Source organism: Miniopterus schreibersii, assembly GCF_964146895.1.
Source record: "Miniopterus schreibersii genome assembly, chromosome: 22".
NCBI classification, from domain to species: domain Eukaryota; kingdom Metazoa; phylum Chordata; class Mammalia; order Chiroptera; family Miniopteridae; genus Miniopterus; species Miniopterus schreibersii.
The window spans coordinates 5047565-5056708 of NC_138124.1; positions in this window are offsets into that span (position 1 = coordinate 5047565).

Below are 9144 nucleotides of genomic sequence, written 5' to 3' on the forward strand. Positions count from 1 at the left end.
GGCTGCTACAAGTTACTGCTAACTGGGTGCTGTAAAATAATCGGAGGCTGGGAGCCTGACATCAAGGGGTCAGCAGGGCCGAGCTCCCTCCAGAGGCTCCAGGGGAAACTGTTCTTGGCCTGTGGATGCATCACTCCAAGCTCTGCCTCCATTTTCACGTGGCTCCTCCTCTCTGGTCTGTATCTCCGCTATCTCTTGCAAGGACACTTGTCAATGGATTTCGGGTCCACCTGGATAATCCAGGGTGATCTCATCTTGAGATCCTTAACTAAATGACATCTACAGAGACCTTTATTCCAAATAAGGTCACATTCTCAGGTCCCAGGTATTAAAACACAGACATATATTGGCGGGGGGAGGGGATTACCACCTAGCCCAGAATTAAGAGCATCCTTCCTAGTGCAAGGCTCATGACAAGAGGCAATGGGGCAGACGCTGGGCTCACATGTGGTGATGTCATTGGTCCCGAATTTCAGCACCAACTGTTGAATCACCCACCTCAGTAAGGAAAACTCTGCTGCCCACTGAAAACGGGCAGAGCTGTAAGCGCCTGTCTCCGTCGCCTCCCTAACCACGCCACGTCTCTTGAACAACAGGTAACGATGGATCAAAACGAAGCAGTGTCCCTTTAAGATCCTGAGGCCCAAAATCTTGAAATCTCTCTTTAATTGTATGGTAGCCATTAAGGACTTTGTCAGAGAAGGATGACAGGAGTAATCACCCGAGAACAGGTTTCTAGGTAATTTATACTTAGTCAATCCAAAACTAATTCCTGAGTGACCTATACGGTGCCTAAGGAGCCTGGAATAATCATGTATTTACCCTTTACCCTGAAATTAGATGGTTCTCACTAGGTAATTACCCAGCCACCGAGCGACAATCACCGTGTAATTAAATGGTCAGTGGCTCCCATATTATTAAACAGCATTGACATGATCTTCGTTCCACAGAACCCTGCACTGTCACCACAGAATTAAACTCCCCACCGAGAAATTACAGCCCTTCCCGGGAAGTTCTGTTCTTTGCTTGGATGGCTTCTGAGTTGGCAGAAACTCCCAGCACCACGTGCCCCTGAGGGAGCCAGGAAACAGCCCGACCTGGCCACAGAAACGGCCTCCTGGGCGTGGGCTCCTGGGCGGGCTGGGTAGCACCTCTGCAGCCCAGCTCCGGGCCGGCACTGGGAGCTCTGGGCATTCGCCTCCATCCGTCCCCAAGAGCGTGCTCCGGAGGAGTGGCCGGCCTCGCGCCCTTTCTCTCCTGGGTGTGGTCCTACCCGGGCGCGGAGCATCCTGGGAGAGCTTGAAGCCCTAAGCAAAGCGAGAGTTCAATTTCAGCCTGAAGCATCGATATAAGCATGAGCTGCCTCATAAGTCCCATGAGGACAGCATCTCTCTAACAGGCCTTGTTTACAGCCTTGTCATCACGCTATCACCTACCATCATTGAGCACCTACTATGTGTCATCAGCCCTGGCACATAGTAGGTGCTCAATACTAGTTGGATTTATTTTAAACTGATAAGAACAGATACTACACTTGATCTTAGCCAAAAGGCCGAGAAGCGATAGTTGGATTTATTTATTCATTCATTCATTGGTTTGCGTCTGCTACGTGCCAGCCACCATGACTGACACCTGTCAAGGACACCGTGAGGTCCGATGGAGGCTCAGAGAAGCTGGGTCACTTGCCCGAGGTCTTTTTACAGCTAGTCGGTGGCTGATACAAGATCAAAGCGGGTGTTTCCGACTCTAAAAGCTATGCTCTCCCGATAACACCATAACCTCTTGGCCATATACAGCCTCAAACCACCCTGGACACTGAGGAGGGCTTAGGAAAGCTAGTGGCTTCCCAGGGTTGAATCGCTTTGGGGTCTAAACCTTATTTATGCAGAGCAGCCATAATCGTTTATGTGTTACTCACATTTAGTAAATGAAGGAAGTGAGGCTCCAAGAGATTAAGCAACTTGTCCAGAGTCTCACCCCTGGTAAGTGGCTTAGAGCTGACCTTGGGGTCAGAAACCATTTGTCTGCCTGGTGTAACTGAAGAGAGAGAGACAGGCTGCTTGTCTCAGGTTCTCACATTTTTAATGTAATGTATTTGGGTCGGCATTGTTTCTAGATGTTATTACTAAAATGTAGTATCTCACTAGCACTTCCTAACACCTTAGATCTAAGTACCTAGCCTCCAAAGATCGATTCAGGGGGGAAAGTGAGACCAGATGCGGATGGATAGAGCTTGAGGTTATAAAGAGAAAAAGATTCAGGCCATGACTAACAAACAGGTCTCATCTTAAAGTCAATCCGGGTCGATTCGTAATAGCGCCTGGAACACTATACTGTGAAGCCTTCCGAGGCTGCATCAGGACACAGCAGGATAAAGCATCATGATCAATTAGTGATGTCTGCCAAGGACACTGCGGAGGGAGTGGCTGAGCGCGAGCCAGGGATGCACCGTGTCTGATCTGGAATTCCACGAAATGAGGTGAGGTTTGGAAGCTGCCAGGGGTGGGGAGAGGCCAATGAATGCAGCCCGAAGACCGTCAGCAGACAAAGACATTCTTTCCCTCAAATGCAGGTGCTCAAAGGAGAAACTGAAAAAATATCAGTACAGTGAAAACTAGAGGTCAGGGAGCCTCGCTTCCACTCTCAGTTCTGCTGTTAATTAACTGCGAGACTTTGACACCCACCCCCCCAGCACTGCCCCTGCCTGGGTCCTGGCTTCCTCATCCGTCAAATGAAGGTATTTGAGTGGCAAATCTTCAAACCACTTCCAATTCCAGGATTCTAAAGTGCATAGTGCTTAATACTGAGCTAGTGAGAGGGAAAAAAAAAAAGTAGGCAAAAGCTGATCAAATACTTCTCTTAATTCTCTGTTGGAGGGGGTGAGATACAACACAGGAATCAATACTTCCATTTGGGCCATATTGAGTTTTAGCATGAATTCAACATCCAAGTAGAGATGTCAAATAGGCAATTGGACACATAAGTCTAGCACTCCAGGGAGATGCCGGGGTAGAAGAAATAAATGTCGGAATCAGCAATAAACAGATGGGCTGTCTGAGATCCCCTGGGGGAGAGACTAACTAAAAGGAAGTAAGGGGAGGTCCAACATTTAGACTTTCAGGAGAAAGGGAGGAGCCAACAGAGACTGAGAGGGAACATCCAGTGAGGCAGGGAGAGAAGCACAACCACGTCACTGTCACAGAAGCTTAGGAAGAAAGAATGTCAAGGAGGGAGCTGTCAGCTGGGCCCAACGCTGCTGAAAAGCAGAGCTGCATGAGGAAGGGAAATAAGCTTGGCAAGTTTCATCACTGGTGACCTTGATAAAAACTGCTTAAGAAAGTGATGGGGCCCGGCTGGCGTGGCCCTAGGATCCAGGAGATCGCGGTTGGATTCCGGGTCAGGGCACATGCCCGGGGGCAGGCTCCTCGATCCCCAGCAGGGGGCGTGCGGGAGGCAGCCGATCAATGACTCTCATCATGGATGTTTCTCTCTCTCCCCCCTCCCTTCCTCTCTCTGAAATCAATAAAGACATATTTTTAAAAATAAAAATAAATAAAATTAAAAAATAAAAAGATGGGAACAAAACCTGATTGGAATGACCAGAGGAGATACCAGGACATGAGGAAATGGGGCCAGTTAAGTGTAGACAAAAGGCCTGGACTCGAGGGTCACATGGCCCACAACTATTACGGGTGTTCAAAAATACAAATTCCTGTCCCTTTCATCGACCTGCATTTAAGGGGTCTGCCATTTCCCACAGTGACACCTTTCTGACAACTTGTCAGGGCTCCCTGTCACATTCTAGTAGCAAAGGTCTCTTACCTTGACCTTGCCCCGGGGAAAACTGATAGACCCGTAAGGCTCGCCGGCTCTTCCTCCCACCCCCCATGGTCCTGTCAGAGGGATGTCTCATCAGGCAGGTTGCCGATAAGGCCAGGTGACACCTTACTCAAGGAGAGGAAATTGATCATGTACAAATGACTTCTAAAGAAACCCTGCCAGGGAGGGAATATGAGAGGCTCATAAATACTGCAATAAGGGCTGTCAGGCCAGCCACAAATTCTACTGACTCTCCTGCAGGAACATTATAGTCAATATCTGCGTGCTACCCAACAAGGGTGGTTACCGATCAGTTAGCAATTCATCCTACTTTCCTGCAACAGGGACTCTAGACCATCCATGATAACCGGTGATGCTGATCCTGACCAACCCACCCATCCACTCGGCTGCTCATTTGTTCGACATATATTTTCTGAGCACTCATCTGCAGAGCAGTATCTTCCATGCTGTGAGATATGCAATGAAGTATATGGCATTTAGCAAAATTTCTTTTTTAAAAATTCACTGAGCATCTACTATATGCCAGGATTCTAGGCCAAACCGAAATCCCAGCCCTTAGAGAGTTTCTGTTCTAGTAGCTCTGGGCCCTGGGACCAGCAATCGTACAAATCAAGTCAGGGAAAGGATTACAACCAGTGTGAGGAATGAAATCTGTGGACCAGGGCAAATAGTTAAATGTCTGTTGAAAGGTTCTGGTGGTAAAGGCACAAATAACAGGAAACCTGTGGGAGGTCCGGCTCTTCTGGGAACAGGCTGATTGGCTGGAATTGAGATCATACTTTTGACTAATGATCTTGGTTGGCTGTCAGTAACGTTCCCCTCATTGCAACAGTGTCCAGCATCAAGAAACATGAGTTATATTCTTTAGAGCCATGAGTCACTGAGGCCAGGCTCTGCTCAGGACTGTGTTATTTTATTGAGCCAAGCACCTCAAGGCTGGCTGCAGGCCTGCTCCCATGTAGCAGAACCATCTTCCCAGAAGCAGGCTCGCCCTGGGGGTGGGCAGTCGGTTCACCAGGGAATTGTAACCTGCAGAGCTCAAAGGAGGTGATTTGTGTCTGATGTCCCAACACCCACTTCCTAGAATACACCTCTGAAACTATCAGGAGGGGGGGAAAAAAAAAAAAATGACTGCATTTTCTAGTAACTGCCAGTCTCAGAGAATGCTTGCTGGAAATTCTTTGGGGATTGATTGTTATCAGAAAATCAAAAAATATTGTTCTAGCTTAACTGAAATTGACCCTCTCTCCTGTTCACTCACTGTATAACTCATCAAGGAACTTAAGTTTGGTACAAATTCTTCAGTACTAACGATGAAATCCGCACACCTACCAACGACAGCTAACACACAGCCTTGCTGTGGGCCAGGCACTGTGGAAGGCAGTTCACGGGTAGTTTCTTCTTAAAGCCATCATGTGAGACAGGTATATATATTGTCCCCACTTTACAGATGAGAAAACTGAGGTATCAAGAGGTCGCTGACTTGCCCAATGCCTCACAACTAATAGCACAAGGGCAGGGGTTTGAATCGAGGTTTAGCTGACCTCAAATCGGTGCTTTTCGCCACTCCATGTCTTTTGTCTAGCACAGCAAGCTCAGCGAAGCTGCTGGCCACCTCCCACCTGCCTAGGGACACAGGACCTGGCAAACTTCTCAACCTCTACTGTGCCCACGAGGCCCCCTGGGGATCTTATGAAAATGCAGATTCTGAGGCCATCTGGGGTGGGCCTGAGAGTCTGCATTTCTAACAAGTAAGTTCACGGGTGATGCCAAGCGCTGGCTCACGGCCACATTTTGAGACTCTAAGACAACTTTTGCTGCCCATCACAGTCAGCTTGAGGGGCTTTCAAAATCCTGATGCCCAGGCCTCATCCCACACCAAAGAATTTCAAAGCTCCTGGGGTGGGCCCCAGGCGTCAGTAGTTTTTTATACTCCAAGGTGAGTCCATGTGCAGCCATGGTTGAAAACTGTTCTGGGGTCCTGAGAAGAGGTAGGAGGGGACAGCCAGGCCTCTATTTGCTGCTGAGATGGGTGAATTTTGTGATGATGCCATCCTTGTTGGAATTTTCAAATAAAACTCGTTACCCACCCAATTAACCGATTGTCACCTACAAAATCATGGTGGCCTGACACCTTTCAAGGTAGCCATTTGGCTTAGTCCCAGATATCCAATGATTTTGGTTGTCCACCTCCCCCAGGCACTCCCCCCTCCCCCCTACACACACACACTGTTCACCACTCACACCTCCTTAGAGCTCACCAATGTGACCTTGACCTTGACCCTGACCTTGACCTTGGAGAAGGCCATTCCCACCATGGTCCACCCCACCCGCAGAGGCTCTCAGCGCAGAGCTGCTTTCCAGAACACACCCCCTCCCCCCGTCGGATGGGCAGTGTGAACACAAACGCCCTGGCGTTACTGCAGCCGCGAAGGCTCCATCAGCCATCTGTTGCTCTCCCGTCAAGCCAAAATACGCACGGCCGACAAACGGAGGGAGGAGAAGAATCGGGAAGTGTGTCCAAAGTTAAAGGTTTTGAAAAAAAGACAGAATTAGGGCAAAGGAAGGATGCCAGCCAGCCTCGCGATCGCATGTGGGCCCTGCTTCCCCAGAGCCTACTCCTCACGTGTTTACCTCCCAGGCTGCCAGGCCCCGTGCACACGCATCCTGAGAACCAGGCCCCGCGCACACGCATCCTGAGAACCAGGCCCCGCGCACACGCATCCTGAGAACCAGGCCCCGTGCACACGCATCCTGAGAACCAGGCCCCGTGCACACCCATCCTGAGAACCAGGCCCCGTGCACACCCATCCTGAGAAACAGGCCCCTGTGCACACCCATCCTGAGAAACAGGCCCCTGTGCACACCCATCCAGAGAACCAGGCCCCTGTGCACACCCATCCTGAGAACCAGGCCCCTGTGCACACCCATCCGGAGAACCAGGCCCCTGTGCACACGCATCGGAAAACCTGAGTGGTTTTCTCGCTCCCTCCCCCTACTCCAGGTACTTTTCTCTCAACAGCCCCTTTTCCTCTGGGAGGGCAAGGAAAGTAAATTAAAGAAACCTTTTGATCTCCAAGGCTTAAGTAGATGTTCTCCTCAGCAAAGCCTGGAGGTCAGTGGAGATAAAGTGAGAAACACACTGGCTTAGAGAGCAGGGAACAAATGGCCCCTGGAGATTTCCGAGTGCAGAAAAGAGTAGAGCCCCGAGGGAGACAGCCCGTGGGAGAAGGGGAAGGCTGCAGGGCTCCTGACTCCAGCTCTTGCAGAATTTGTTCAGAACAAAAGCCAGGAGGCAGCCAAGACAAAACAGCCAAGGAGCAGCGGAGTGTCCTGAAGGTCACCCCTGAGCGTGGCTGTCACAGCCAGGTTCTTCAAGGCGGTGGCGGAATACCAAGTACCGATCCCATCTGCCCTGCGTGACCCAGAACAAAGAGGGGAGGTGGGAGGTGTGTTTTCACGGATGCCATCTCCAGGGCCTAGAAGGTGATTGTTCCCCGAAGTCACAATTGTTCCTCAAGGTCACAGTGACCGGGACCTCAGGGGCTCAAGGAGGTATTGGTTCTGAGCCTTTAAACCTGCCTCCCCCCAGCATTGCTGCTCTGCTAAGAAAAGAGTGTGGCCAAAAGCACAGGGGGAAAAACACACAACACCATAAAACGTTAGCAAACTGAAATATCACACTCGCTGCTCTAAATTTCTCCCGCAACATTTCCACTTCCAGCCTGTGGTCAGACTCTTCCCTCTGACCACACGGAACTGAACCCCCCAAACGTGGCCTGCCCACTCACACACCTGAGCACACTGGGGCGGGAATGACAATGGCCACAGCCACCAGGTTTCACAGAGGTGGGCTTTAGACTCAGGCCTGTCTGACGGGTGAGCTGCGTCTGCGGTCTCCCCATCTCCCAGGCTGTGAGTGCACCTGACAGCAAGCCCAGCAATGCCCTCAGGTCCCTCGAGGCCTGGGAGAAATGCAGTCCCCAGAGACAAAGGGGAGGCCTGCTTATATAGAGAAAGTGCCCACCCTGGACCCTGCCTGGTCCATTTTTCATGGACACAAGGAATCCAAATTTGCCATTTGATTGGGCCAAACAGCACTGCTCCGACTGGTCAGAATCATGCATCCTGATTGCTCCTTATGGGACCACTGGTTGGTTAGTAAATACGCAAATAGGAATATAACCTCCAGCTTACTCCTGATATTCTCACTCTGCAAACAGCCGCTAGACTCTGGTTATGAATCTGGGCCCAGTGAACCGTGAGGAGTCCCTCCTCACAAGCATATCCCCTCTCAGGGTCAACACTGCAGCGGGTCCTGGCCATACCTGCCCTTGATCAGCACCTGAAGTCAGCCTGTGAGCACTTGAGCTCTACCCAAGGTGACAGCAGGCGCGTCCCCTGCTGCTCTTTGCTCCATCAAGCTTGGGGCGCGCTCAGGAAGGACGCAATGGAAACGCAAGTGTTGCAGGGAGGGGGGCCTCGGCTTGAACTGACACTAAACTCACTTGCGCTTCCAAGGGAACCTGGAGAAGGGAGCATCTCCTGGCCTACGTCAGGGGCTGAGGAACCTTCTAGAAGACTGTGCGGCCTCGGAGAGGAGGGGGAGCTGGCACGCAGGCTGTGAAAGAATCTGAGAGGTGACTGAGGTGCCTCAGACCAGGCCGCTCAAAGGCGCCGCGGGCCAGCCCCCAAATCGAGGCCTGGGGAGGCTGCGGCCAGAGCAGAAAGCAGAGGGAATCGCTTCTTCTGTGTCTCTGTGACAATCGGCAGCAGGCAGGTGACAAGTCACCCCTTCCAAAGACATCAGCAGCAGAGAAGGAAAACCCTGGATGCCTTAGGGAGCCAGGCAAAGAACTGTCCAGGGTGCACGTGGACACCCCAAGAACTTCTTTTGACCACTTGGAAGGAATCCGAGAGGGGCTGAATTTTCCACTTAGCAGAAGACGACAGATCCAGGGGATGCTGTTTTAAAACGCAGTTGTGACCCTATTTTTACCTTAGGCTGGGGGTTCCCTGGGGAAATGTTTGTGTCTGACATCTGATCCTCTTATTTTCTCCAGCAAGCGTGCCCCTGTCTCCCACCCTTTTGACCTCATTTATTCTGAATGGCACCAAAAAACCTTCCACAAGGAAGCTTAGCTCTTACGTGAGCCTTAAAGAATGTGCTTAACATCTTGTTTTAGCATGCTAAGCTCTAGCAGATACAAAAATGCCCACAGTAAAGGGTTCAGTGAAAGCCATTTGCCTTAGCACTCTTTTCCTCTCCAGCGCCCGATGCTCTCTCAGGGATTTTGAAGCTTA